Genomic DNA, 15331 nt, shown 5'->3' with positions numbered 1-15331 from the left:
CTGATGCTGCTGTGCCATTAGGTGCCACCAGAAGTATGAGTAGGCCACAGCAGAGGCATAGGCATCTTTCACTAGGGCCTCAGAAAAGACAGCGTGAGTACTAAATATTATGCACTCTAACATGTGCGACTCAATGAATCATGTAAGTTTCTCCTTGGATAACATGAATGACACACTGGATCAGGCAGTGTCTGTGATGTAACATCTTTTGGGGGAGGGTAGGCATCCACATGGCCACAAAGCCACTACATCTTCTGTTAGCAGATGTGACCATGCAAGATCCTGCTCCTTTAGTGACACTATTTCCTCTGCTCCATCACTGACTGCAATGTCCACACCCAGATGTGGCAAACCATGGGGTCACAGTCCTAGACATTGTCATGAGGAGAGCTCATCCAGCAGAGATGATTTAAATTTAGGTAGCACCCTGACTTAATGTGAGGGCTGTGGAAGTAGCAATGCAACTCCTGGAAGAGGTAGTTCTCATGATCAGGGGTGATGACACTGAACTAGCTACTCTAACATGCATGGCTCATACCTGCCCATGATGCTAGGACACAGTGCTAGAACAGTGCTTGACTGTGTCCATGCAGATACAGTGGATATAAAACGTGTACACAACCATATTAAAATGCCAGGTTTCTGTGATATAAAATATGAGATCACAATAAATCATTTCAAAACTTTTTCCACCTTTAATGTGATCAATAATCTGTACAATTCAATTGAAAAACAAACAAATCTTTAAGGAGAAAACTATAAGAAATAAAAAATGTACAATAAGCTGATTGCATAAGTGTGCACACCCTTAAACTAATACTTTGTTGAAACACCTCTTGATTTAATTACAGCATTCAGTCTTCTTGGGTAGAAGTCTATCAGCATGGCACATCTTGACTTGGTAATATTTGCCTACTCTTCCTTGCAACAGCACTCTAAATCTGTCACATTGTAAGGACATCTCTTGTGCACAGCCCTCTTCAGGTCACCTCACAGATTTTCTATTGGATTAAGGTCTGGGGTCTGGCTGGACCATTCCAAAACTTTAATTTTCTTCTGGTGAAGCCATTCTTTTGTTGATTTGGATGTATGCTTGGGGTCATTGTCATGTTGAAAGGTGAAATTCCTCTTCATCTTCAACTTTCTAGCAGACACCTGAAGGTTTTGGGTCAAAAGTGACTAGTATTTGGAACTGTTCATAATTCCCTGCACCGTGAATAAAGCCCCAGTTCCAGCTGAAGAAAAGCAAACCCAAAGCATATACTGCCACCACCATGCTTCACTGTGGGGATGGTGTTCTTTTGGTGATGCAAAGTGCTCTTTTTGTGCTAAACATTCCTTTTGGAATTGTGGCCAAAAAGTTCAACCTTGGTCTCATCAGACCATACCATATTTTTCCACTTGCTTTTGGGAGACTTGGTGTATTGTTTTGCAAATTTTAGCCTGGACTGGGTGTTTTTATGTGTAATAAAAGGCTTTCATCTTGCAACCCTACCCCATAGGCTAGACATATGGAGAATATGGGAGACTGTTGTCACATGTAGTAAACAACCAGTACTTTCCAGAAATTCCTGTAGCTCCTTCAGTGTTGCTGTAGGTCTCTTGGCAGCCACTCTGACCAGTTTCTGTCTTGTCTTTTCATCAGTTTTTGAGGGACATCTAGTTCTTTGCAAATTCACTACTGTCCTATATTTTCTCCACTTTTTGATGACTGCTTCACTGTGTTCCATGGTATCTCCAATGCTGTGGAGATTTTTTTGTTCCCTTCTCCTGACTGATACCTTTCAACAATGAGATCCCTTTGATGCTTCGCAAACTCTCTGCTAACCATGGCTTTTGCTGTAGCAGGCACTGAGTAAATGTCAGGGAAATCCTACTAGGACAGTTGAACTTTATTTGGGGTTAATCAGAGTCTCTTTAATTGATAGCAGGTGTGTACCCAAGAAGACTGAATGTTGTAATTAAAGCAAAAGCTGCTTCAACAAAGTATTAGTTTAATGGTATGCATACTTATGCAACCAGCTTATTGTACATTGTTTATTTTTTATATATTTTTCCCATAACAGTTTTGTTTGTTTTCAATTGAATTGTACAGGTTATAGGTCACATTAAAAGTGGGAAAAGTTTTGAAATAATTTATTGTGGTCTCATTTTTTATATCATAAAAACTGGGCATTTTAACAGGAGTGTGTTCACTTTTTATATCCGCTGTACATACACATTTAAAAAAAACCTCACTTGTCCATACCATCTCACACACATTCAAGTTATCTGAACAATGCTTTTGAGTGCTATACATCCTTTGTTACAGGTCCCGAACACCGCATGCTCTTGTAGATACACGTGTTTCTTCCTCTCACTCACTCACTCACTCACTCACTCACTCACTCACTCACTCACTCACTCACTCACTCACTTCTTTGGTATCAGCCTTGCACACCTACCCTTTAGAAATGATAATGACTGTGCCCTGCCTCTTGCACATGTCTTTGTGATTTGGGGTTAAATACATGTCTGATGCACAGAGTGGATAACTAATGATTGCTTACTCACAAGTTTGCATGTATCAATATGTATTACAGAAGAAATATTTTTAATTTCTTATTCCTACTCATTTGTGAATGATTACTCATGTAATTTTGAACCTCATTGTATTTCAGTTACAGCAAGAGGTTCTCCCGTTCGATTCTCAGCTTGGCTTGGGAGTGCCTTCTGCGTGGAGTCTGCATGTCCTCCCCATGGTTGGGTAGCAATCGAAAGACATGCATGCATAAATGGGTGTGCCTTCGTTGAAGGTTGGGTGTCGAGCTGGCACCTCTGCATTTCGTAAAAAAATCTACTGCCAATCATTAGCAGACTGGAGTTCCGCTGTGGCGACCCCTTACCGGGAAAACAACAACAACATTGTAAGTAGAGATGTGGAAGCATTAGGAACTGCAGTCTTGGTTCTTGGCATAGTTGTGCAAATGAGAGTTTAGTTGACCTGTCCCATGTTTTATAGACAGTGGTCAAGTGCAATTCTTGATGCACATTATTGGTTCTAATATTTTACTGTATATTGCAAAAATCTGGCACGGGAATATTACGGACATGGCTGCACACCTCAGATAAATGCTGTGATTAGGGGCATATACATATTTCCATATCAGAGTAATCAGTTATATATATTATTTTTTCATTACAGGTTTAACATTTACCTTCTCATTATTGTAAGTAACAATTGTGTACTTGGGGGGTTTCCCCAGTCTGACACTATCAGAGCACAGCCATTGCATGGTTAAGTAAAGTTTGTTGAGTGTGGCAGGCATTACTTTTTGTATTTGTATGTGTGTAGGAGCTTAGGCTTTGGCCAGAGAAGGGATTATATGTGTGCTTTCTTTTGCCTCTTAGCCAGATCCAGGGTATACTTTGCCCATCTTCATTTGATAGCACCATCTGCAGCTGGTAGTTGTCCCTCAGATTCCACATCTGTATCTGCTGTTACTAGCCTTGCCTGTAGTCCTTGAAACTGTGATCCTGCCCCTTACTGTCCTTTTTGAAGCTGTTTACTTTGAATTATATTGTGTAACATGGCATAGACTGTAAGCATTTCACCACAGGTGCCTGGGGTGTACTGCAGTGCATCACCTGATTTGTACAGACACCAGAACCTTGATATAAGCAATCCAAATACATGTTTTATGATATTCCTAGTTTAGTGTAGGCTTCATTGTGTCCTTGCTTAGTGGAGTTTTGTGGGTTTCTCATGAGTGTCATGAGTCAGGGCTCAAGTGCATAATCTGCATCCACTACTAAATACCCTTCTGGAATGTCACCTCTAACAAGTCTGGTATACAGCTGACAGGTGTGGTATATATGCCTGGATTACCTGCACATACATTGTAGCTGATCCCTTGGGCATTGCAGACAACCTGACAGTTTATAGAGTAGAAACCTATGCTGTTGATGTACATCTTTCCCTGCTCCCCAGTTAGGGCTTTAATTTCTGTCTGCAATCCATGGCCCCCAACACTTCAGGGAAGTCTTCTATTACATAGAAATCCTGCATATTTCTTGTTCTCTCCTGTGGGGTGCATGGGAAGCAGATCTGATCTCTTGCATGTAGTATCATTGCATTTAAAAAACTGATGTAATATTAACGAGGCTGATGCCTGTGACATGTGTAATATATCCCCAACAGGTCTCTGATAAACATACCTTTGTTTCCACTGTGATATATTCACCATGATTTCGTAGCTGCCTGAGGTGAGGGGTAGCAGAGTTTGCATATTTCTTCCATTGTTTACCTATCTACCTTGTATCTCTCAGCAATGCCTATACCATACAGTACATGATAAGTCAAATGGGGTCTAAATACCCTTCTTCTTCTTCTTGCCTGAGGTCTGACAGGAGCAGCAGTCTTTATAGCTTCCTGAATAGCCCCACCATATTGAATTGGTTAATTAGCATGTTCTTTGGCTCTTTGTGCTGTGCTTAGCATATTGTGGCATTTCCAGCTGTTTGGCGGCTCTGCTTGTCATGTAGAGCTGTTTAATTGACACCAAATTGCGTGCTGTCAACACAATAGCCACACTTGGTGTAGCTGTTAAAGTATCCAGCCCAATATTTTATGCTTTCAATATTCATTGTAGTTGGCTGTAAAGAACAATTTTATATACTTACTGCTTATAAGGTGTGTTAAATCATGAAACATTGATAATTGTATTTAGAATTTTATTTATGCTTTGCTGCATTTCTTGTATTATGGAGAATGCCTTAAGAAAAGCCTAAGACAGGCGGTATGGTAAAAGTTTTTTTTTCTTAATGTAAAACTAGATATTACTCATTAAAAAACTATACTGTTCACTAATGCATACTAGTGAAATATAAGGTCATCAATTTCATAACTAAAGTAATTAACAGTTATTACAGAGATATATATACTTGCTTCTGTGATCTCCTACTCATGCATTTATGACCATCTTTAGTCTAAATGTGTAGATAATTCCTTGTTTATATCTGTCAAGGGACTAAGATATGTTCTAAAAGCATGCCCACATGAGTCTTATTATTCATGACACTAATATATCAATTAAACAACAGCCACCTACCTGAAAAGTATCTTTACAAGACATGGGAGTTGGGTCAGCATATTAGGCACGTCAGATTATATTTAACAATTTAGCTAAAATGAAAAGATACTGTAATGAATTAAATGATTTATAACTGATTCTGTATATTTTGTGGAAAAATGAAACAGAAATGTCACTTACTGGTTTCATTACCCAACTGTACATAAAATATGTCTGCATCAGTTTCATAGTGGTCTGTGGAATCTATTCAAAATCCAGAATGTAACCACAAACAAGTTAAGCATAACAGGCTGAAAATCAAAGAAAGAGAGAACTGAAATGGAAAACACATATTTTGAAAACATTCACAACTGCTTGTATTTAAAATATCAAATGAGTATTAAAAAAACACCAAACACAAAATATGATAAGCATAGTGTTACATTTGGAAAAGTGTCCCTTGTCTCTGTACAGGTATTCCCAAACAATTATTAAAATCATCTGCAGCTACTACTTCAGCTTTGCTGTCTACAGGTGCACAGGAATAGCTAGTTTGTTTTCTAGTAAGGCAAATCCTTTCTTTCCTATAGTAAGTTTATACACACACATTCTGCATTTTATATTGTGAAGCACTGCTGTTCTCTGAACACTCACATGTGTGGAGAGATTCCAGAGTTTCTGTACAATCTTTACTGGAATCACTTTGTGCTCTGTATGACATGTTTTGCTTCTAGTTTTCTGGCACTAATTGTTTCACTGTCAGTATATTTACTGCACTGTGGTGCTCATTAAAAAAAATTGCAATCAGTGAATTTTTTTTATTTTTAAATTAAAACTGCTTTCTGGTATACTCACTTTACTATATTATTAGGTTTTACTTCCACATTTTAAAGGAAATGTTTCTTGCTGTCATGGTTTTGATTTTGATGATATGTATCATAGCCTTTAACCATATTATTTTACTGTTTGACCTGATAGATGCTGCTCTGCATGACTGATGCATCCATTCTTTTTAAAAAATTGTATATATTACATCAGCCTGTCTTTGTTGAATGTATTGCTTTATCATTGGTATAATGTGGATGTCAGTGCTTTTTTATACTAGTCTTCTTGTCTTTTATAAGTCTCTGGGTTTGGTCCACCTCATAACACATGGCCGTCATACATTTTGGCTTCCTCTGTCTTCCGATTCCCTCTCTGTCATTCTGACTCTGATTTGCTGCTCTTATAGATATGTTATCCATATTACACAATCTATCTGCTTTGTGTGTATTTTGAACAAAACATTTAAGTTTATTTCGATTCCTGCTGTAGCCTCTTACTTCAGGCGTATCTGTGCTTTACATCAAGTCTCTTTGCAGCTCAAATATAGGGTAGAACTAGGGAGTTCCTGTTTAATGTCTTCCTCTACAAATTCAGCTATTTACCTTGTTCAACTCAGTGTCTTCTTTCCACTCTTCTTAAAATTTAACAAGCTTATTTTAAGGGCAGTCAGCACTGCAATTTCTTCACTGTAGGCCTGTTGTGAGTTAGGGAGTAGTAACTCCATGTCGACCAATGCAGGTACTAGGGTCTCAGTGTCTAATACTTGTCCTGGAAAAGGCACCTTGTGCCATCATTCTTTTGCATCTTTTGCTATCTCTGCCTTGTTTAATTTTTCTTTATTTACGTCCTCTTTCATTACTTTATGAACCTGATGTTTAGAACCTGAATAATTTTACTTAGAGCGCCTGTATTTTGCCTCAATGGGAAAATCAGTAGACATCCATTCAGTATTATTTTGTCAGTCAGAATATACTACCCTTGCATTTTCCTCTTCTTTATGTAGCCCAGCTACATCACCAGCATGACTAAATACCACCATCTGAACTTGTTTTTCTTTGGGTAGTATAACTGGGTGTGATCCTCTTAATTTCTTTCTTTTTTTTTTCCTAGATTGCTGAATTTTAGTCTCAGTCTAACTGATTATCATTCTCTGTATTTATTCCTTTCTATGTTGCCGTCCCCCTACTTGTAACTACCTATTAACAAGAAACTTCCTTTATTTGATATTTCTTTGCTACACTGACAGAAATTATTTTAGAACTCTATCTAGGTACTCTTTAAGTCTCCTGGCAAAATATTTCTGTTATACGTTTCCCCTCTCAACATGAACCTGCAGCTTAGAATTTCCCTTTTCTGTATCTTTCAGTTTTAATCTAATAGAAAGTCTAGAATTATGCATATACTTCATAATTTTAATTTCTTCCAATATCATTTCTTAGTATCTACTTCTCTTAAACTGTGCCAATCTCCACTACTGTCTAATATGCAGCATTTTTAGACTGTAACAACATATCTACCCTCTACTTTGCAGCATTTTTAGACTGTAACAACATATCCACCCTCTACTTTGCAGAATTTTTAGACTGTAACAACATATCCACCCTCTACTTTGCAGCATTTTTAGACTGTAACAACATATCCACCCTCTACTTTGCAGCATTTTTAGACTGTAACAACATATCCACCCTGTACTTTGCAGAATTTTTAGACTGTAACAACATACCCACCCTCTACTTTGCAACATTTTCATGCTGTAATGCCATTTATTGTCTCTGCTCTGCAGTCCTTCTAGACTGCAATCATCTTGTTTTACAAGTCCCTTCATTCTATGCCTTCTGCTCTTGCAGACTACTATATCACAACCCACTGCAATATTTTAATATGTAAGCCCTTCCTTTCTACAAGTTATATTCCTACAATATCGATTAATTCTAAATAATTCTGTCTTTTCTAATTGTAGACTAGCATTGTTTTTACTTGTGATTAAATTTGCAAATCTTCTATGCAAATGAAGGTTCTAGTCTACTTGAGAGTTCTTAGCACTTTCATTAACACTCCATTTCTATTGTCATAAGGTGCATCTGACAATGGGAAAATTGTTTCCTTATTCTGCTGACTTAATAAAAACTATTAGTGGATGTAGCAGAGTAGGATTCTGTTCATTACTACAATCTAGGCCCAAGGGATACTTCTTACTCATCTCTTTCTATATCACAGCCCAAATCAGAAATGACAGGGACATACTCCAATGTATCCCCAAAATATTTGTAAATATATATAACTCCATGTTAGTTTGCATTGTTAACACCCCAATTACATGTTTCACTATTATTAATAAATTTAACACAAAGAAAATTATTTATCCTTCAGGACCCAACATGGCACTCATTACATTCCCATTCACCAAACATTGTGTTTTCCTGGCTGTAACTTTAACAATATATACCTTTATTTGTTCATAAGCTGCATACTGAATAAAGGCTCAGTATAGGCTTACTGTCATTCTTTTTAATGAGTTCAGATTTAGCATATGCATTTTATCAGTTTCTAATAGCATACTTTTCGTTACTGTAATGTAAACAATTTGGTTAATTATGGATGATAATGCTAACCATTGTTTCACTGTTGTTCTAATTACTTGTATTAGCTTTCATGTTATGAACTTTACAGTCCCAAACAGAACACTTGATAGCTCAGATCAAAATTAAATTCTCCAATAACTAACATTCGTAATGAAAGAATACAGAAATGGCCACATCAGTTCAGTTACTATTTTCCTCTGACTTTCTAGAAACAGGAGCACAATAATGGCAACAACAGTTCAGTAGATACATTCATAAATTTGTTTTTCTAAGTTTCCAGCAACTGGAATCCAAAGGTGCACTCAAAACAAAAGAAAAACAAAATTGGGACTTGCACTCATATTAGAAGTGATGGGACTCAGGACTTTGGTAACAGCAGCTGCTGCAAACATGCCTGTTACAGCTCACCTGTATAGAAAATCAAAAGAGCTGAGTCCACCAGTCTTTATTAAAATAGTGCAGTTTATTACATGCATGTGCAGATTATGCAGCCATTTCCAAACAATGTAAAGACTTATGGTTTAAACTAAAATTCATTTCTGTCTGATATTAACTCTCCTTGCATTCCTTCTGGCAAGAGTGTTTTCAAAGTTCTTCTCCATGGGTATTCTTTAATTTTGTTTTTTTTCTCCAAGAACTACCACTCTGGGCATTGAGTTTCCCTTGGCAAGGACAAGAGCTCTCTCTCTTGGGTTGCCCCATGCTTCTTTTTATATTTTCTCAAAAAACTAATTTAACAAATCTGTTCTTACTAATGCAGATAGGTTTTTCTCTACTTTTAGGGTAATATGCACTATTGAAAAAAACAATGACTGCATCTAAAGGAAACAGCTGTTTATAGTTTGTTGGGTCAAAAAGATTATTTATACTTTTATGAGCTTATTCATTTTGGGGTCATCAACATTGTTTCCTGAAAAATGGTGAGATGTTCAAAAGACTGCCTCTAGAATGTTTATTGAGCTGCTTATTGAGCATTATGACCGATGGTTAGCAGGTTTAAATGAGAAAATAAATCAGAATGTTGATTCTTTATAGGTATTTGATCAAAAGAGTGGATATGAAGACAAACATTAAAGATATCTTAAGGAATTTAATGATTTTGAATTGGAGCTGCATGGTCGTAACTATAACGGTGTGTTCATTATTATGCAACAGGGACATAAATTATTATAGTAACAACATTGCATATACATGGAAAGGAACTAAACGAGCAGTCTGATTTTCATGAAACAGTAATAATAAGAATAGCAGGTTTAAAAGGAAGAGAGTATGTACAATATTAAAGAAACCAGCGGATGCCAATAAAGCTGAATCTAGTGCCTTAAAATTTTCTTCCAGCTACTTGAATATTGATACTGAAACAGATGTAGGAGAAAGTGTTGAGGCTATTTCATCATTGAACAAGCAACATAGGGGCCCTTTAGATGAGCTGGATGGAAACACAAGAAAGCATGGGAGAAGCATTCAGGAGACTGATGAAAAAGTAATACCATATGCCATTAAAAATGCGACTGAACGAACAGTTGACTATGATCCAGATGAGGACCAATTGGTTGTTAATTTAACTTCTACTTTTTCTAATGATGAAATGGAGGTTTTGAATAAAGGTTTGGGATATATTCCATCTCTTTATGTGTCTCAATATTTTGTGGTTATGGCTCTCAAGTGATTTTGTTGTCATTTCAATCTAAAATTTCATTATAGTCAAAGGCAAGATACAAGTAATACAACAGAAATCTCCTTTAAGTTTAAGAAATCTAAATTCCAGTCTTTGTACCACCCAGCAGTTAAGATGTTTGAACAAGAGGTGATTCAGGATTTACATGTAAGTCAAAATTCTGTTTTAAGAAAATATGGTAATAATTTAAACAAAAAACAAAAAGGTTGCATTAAATAATTTAGGCAATAATGAACATACTGTTATAGTTAAAGCTGACATATGGATTGCAGTAATCCTATGGGACTCGATTGATTATGATATAGAGGCTAGAAAACAACTGGATGATGTTGTGTCTTATTTTTAATTATTACTTGACCAAAGTGCAGATTCTAAATCATATATTGATAGATTTTTGAATGAGGCTAGGAATAATGGCATTATATCTGAAGTAATATTACAATATTTGCTAGTAGACAAATCACAATGGTTCTATATTTTACCAAAGATTCATAAATTGGGAACCGATCCTCCAGCTAGACTGACAGTCTCTTGATGTGGTTCTCTTACTGAACAATTGCCAACATATCACCAGTCCCAAAAAAGAACATTATTATAATATGTGAGAACTTGCATTAAGGATACCAATGAGTGTTTGAAACTTATGAGTGATATGTAAGTACTGCAGAATTCTTATTTATGCACATTAGGTGTGCAATCTTTGTACACTAGTATCCCATATAAAGGGGGATTAATAGCGAGGAAATATTGGTTTACATATTCTGGGATGCATTCTGAAATGCATGTTAAATTTCTACTGAAATTGTTAGGCTTGGTACTGGAACATAACATGTTTAGATATAAGCAGATTGGCATCTACAAGTTAAGGGCACAGCAATGAGCATCACCTTTGCCCCTATATATGTGGACCTATTTATGGGATTTTTGGAACTGAACTTGATTTATAATGAAAACAATCCATATAAAAAAATATTTAAACTTGTGACGTTGTTTTCTTGATAATTGCTGGTGTGTTTGGTCATGTCCTCTTGACATTTGGAAAGTTTTTGTTGAATATCTGAGCTCTAATACTTTTGGTTTGACATTTTCGGATAAAATAGATTTATTTACCATGGATTTCGTAGATGTTAATGTGACCAAACTGATTGATGGCACTATGGCTACAAGTTTGTATCATAAGCCATTTATGAAAAACTCAGTGTTAGAGGCTTCTAGCTGTCATCCTAATCACGTGATTCAGAATCTATCTACAGCACAATTTTTGAGACTCAAGTGTATTTGTAGCGCGACCGAAATGTTTCAAACAGAGGCTATTAAAATGAAAGCTAGACTTAGTAAAAGAAGCTATAGGGAAACATTGATTAATGATACATATGCCACAGCTGTGAATCAACCCAGGGATAATTTAAGATCTGTGAACAGGAATGTTGAAGGAAAGGAGTCCTCACCTATACCTAGATTTATAACTACTTTTGGGACAAATACTTTCAAAATTCATGAGATAAACCAATATTGATATGTTTATAAAACTGATAATTGTTTTGAGCAATGTCATGATGAATATATAATTTTGGTTACTGAATAGGTAAAAATATAGGTGAATACCTTTCAGGTTTTAAAAAGAATAAGAGGAGTGGAGGTAAAAGTAATGAAAACCTGTTAAAGGGTAGCACTTTTTGTGGTAATTGTGTCTACTGTAAGATTATTTCTATCTTTTATTTCTATAGTCTTTGAAATTAGACACGTACATGTAATACTGAATGGGTAATATATATTGCAGTATGGCAATATGGCACATTTTATGTTGGACAAACATTTAGGCCATTACAACAAAAAATAGCAGTTCATTTGAATGATAATTGTAAATGTTCTAGGAGCATCTTATATAAATAACAACTAAAACATGTAGCTGCACATTTTATTTTTGTGGGCGTTTTTACGGTTAAAGTGAATGGTTGTCCAATATTTCAAAACACAGTTTACTGGACCAAAAGGAAAGACTGTGGATCATTAACCTGGGGGCTTTTTGAATATTGTTAACAACAAATCTGTTTTATTTGATACAGGAGAAGGACTGGGTATAGTAAATTTGTATGAGCTGTTGTTTTTTCATATTTGTTGTTTTCATATCTGTTATTTAGGAATGGCGGCGGTGGTGTTGCAGTAGCGTTGTCGAATCACAGCAAGACGTCTGTTCGATTCTCAGCTAAAACGTCTTCTGTGTGGAGACATGCGTGAAGGGGCATACCTTTGTTGAAGGTTGTGCATCAGAGCTGGTAACTCGGCATGTAAAAATCTTCTACCAATCATTAGCGGACCGGAGTTCCACTGTGGCGACCCCTAACCGGGAAAAAGCCGAAAGACACAAACAAAGGAATGGTTAAGCATTTTTGAATTTTGCAGTGGGTAAAAAAATTGCCACTTAAAAGATTGCTTTTTGAATACAAGTTAGTATAGAGATATATTTAAATATTTAGATAAAACACTAACTTTGAAATATAGTAATCTTTTGATATGCATTTAGTATTTGCATTTTTGTAAGGCTAACAGCTGATCAAATACATAAGTATTTTTTAGAAAAAAATATATTTTATTATATATTATAATAAAGGATGCTGTTTCTTTAAGGCTGAGGTTTAAAAATATACTATGTTACTGATTTGCGTATTGCACTGATGACACCAGTGGGTGGAACTGGTTTGCTAATTCTGAATTTTCAATCTGGCTGCTTGCTTTTATGTCTCTATATTATTCATTGGAATAAAATTGGATATTGTTTAGTGGATTGTTGCAAAGTTTATTTTTCTATGAGTTGCTGGAATATGGTAAAGTTGTACTATTGTTGAAGTTGAAGTTCCATGCATTTTTTTTGCTAGTCCATGCACAGATTATGTATATATATGGGTCTACCTGATATTATCTAATTCTCATTACCCAACAATTACATTCACAAGATGATGTTGCCGAAAACGTATGTTAATGAATACGCGGATCACTGAAGCAGTACTCGGCAAAACTAACCAGTTAGCCACCATGAAGAACTTTGCTCTTTTCCCCACTATAGTGCAGTCTTGAAGTTGGTATATTTAGTTAGGTTGGTGTGACACATCACCTCTACATGGGGCAGTTTGGGGGGTAAAGCTCCCCCTTGGATGGGTTTGATTTGCTTCAGTTCATTTTTTTTTTTTTGTGGTGGCCAAGTGGTTAGTTTCTCAAACTACAACTTCAATGATCTGGTTGTTCATTAAAATATGTTTTCAGAGTAGTCATCTCATGAATGTAATTTTTGGGTAAGGGAGAATTCGATAATATGAAGTAGACCCATATAATGACTGTGGCATGCTTGTACTCTTGGACGAGTGTGATGCTGCTGGAATATTAGTTTTCTACAGTGTTTATCAAGGTTTGCTACTGTATTTTAGCTGACAAATGCATTGTTCATAGGTTTGACATAAGAAGATAACAGAGCATACTCTGGCACCAATGATTACATAAATAGCATGTTTCACAGTCCACTACAATTGCATTTCATTCACACATCACATCCATTCATGTTGTAATTGTTGTTAGGTAACTCATTGCTAAGGAAAATGTTCCTATTACATGTCACAACTAGATACACAAGCCAGAATTGTAGCTAGGTTGGGGTGAGGGGGGGGGTAACCATCTGAGAAGAAAGGTGTTAGGGGGTGTGATCAGCAAGATCTATTTTTTTCCCTTTGGTTCTACATGAAAACTTGAGGATGGGCAGTATAAGGCAAGGGCATTAAGACCTGGTGCTCTTCCTTAGGAGATTAGAAGGACCAGGTCAGAGGAGAAAATTTGTTTAATTTCATAGAGATTATGTGCACATTAGGATATGGCAGTCCTCATTGTAAAAAAGGGAAGGACTGCCAGTATTGGAGAATGTACATTTTATTGCTCACATTTGTAGCGTGAGGGAATTAATGCAGAACTACCAGATTGTTGCAGACCTTTCTTTTTGGTTCCTCATCCAACCTTGAAGGATGAAAAAAGTGGAGCAGCATGTGGTGTCAAATGACCCAGCTATGGGTCTGCCATGTATATATATGGTACGGCATACCTATGTTTCTTATGGCATGTTTTTCTGTATGCACTATAAATGAGTAATCTTCACATCATCATAACACATACATTCCTCATTGCAACACTAAATGTTTATGCAACTAAAATTCCTATTTACATATGAATTAACACACAGAAGGACCCTCAATCTGCTTCCATGCATTAAACAACATACGTACTATCCCACCTTTGGGGAACTTCCCTTCTCATTGTGAGCAGAGCTGCTGTGCAATGTTTCACTTCCCGCTTCTGGTCTGGGTGTAGAGATGGCTTGGAAAAGCAAGAAAAAGTATGGAGTGTGTTGTGGTAGAGAAGGAGCTGTCAGCTGACATTTGGAGAGAGAAGTGGATGGTTGTGGAGTACAGGTGAAGGCAGTCCAGCCTTCACAAGAAATTATGTTTTTGGCAGAAATAGTAATGGAAGGAGAGGGGTGAAGGGTCAAAATGACCAAGAACTGTGAAATGCAGGAGGAGAAAGAAATTAAGATTAGCAAGCTTTCACAGGATACAGAACTATTGTTTCAGAGAGGTTGTTCAAGGGAGTTGCTGAATCACAGCAGGGATGCATTATTACAACCCTCAAATCAGGAAGCTTGCGGGATGTTTATTTAAAAGACTTAATGGACCATAGTAAACCAGAAAGTGAGAAAGTCATGTCTTGGGGTGAAATAATGGAGGGGATACAAGAAGAAGAAGTAGAGGAAATAAAGAGAGAAGTAAAGAGGTTATAAGCACAAACAGTAAAAGAAGGAGAAAAAAGTGAAAAAGAAGTATCATATAAGAGTAAGCAGTAAGAAGGAGAATGAACTTCATAGGTATTAAATCTGGGATAAGATTAATGATGAGACAATCTGTCTGCATACTACCTGACACATGAGCAGTTGTCTCTCCTTTCTGTTGAAGTCTACTTCTTCTCTCTCTTCATCATCATCATCATCATCACACTCATCCCCTTTTTTCCCTTTTTCTACATAGGGTCAGGGTCTTGTATTAACCATTACCATTTCTTAATTCAATGCCAGTCTCCTACCTTCTAAGGTGGTCATGTCTAACTGACACAAGTCTTCTCTCACACAATCCACCCACCCACTGCTGTAAATCCTCATTTTC

This window comes from Protopterus annectens, chromosome 3.part1, assembly GCF_019279795.1.
Source record: "Protopterus annectens isolate FY-2018-M chromosome 3.part1, PAN1.0, whole genome shotgun sequence".
In the NCBI taxonomy this organism is placed as follows: Eukaryota; Metazoa; Chordata; order Ceratodontiformes; family Protopteridae; genus Protopterus; species Protopterus annectens.
Note: the sequence above shows the minus strand (reverse complement) of the source record.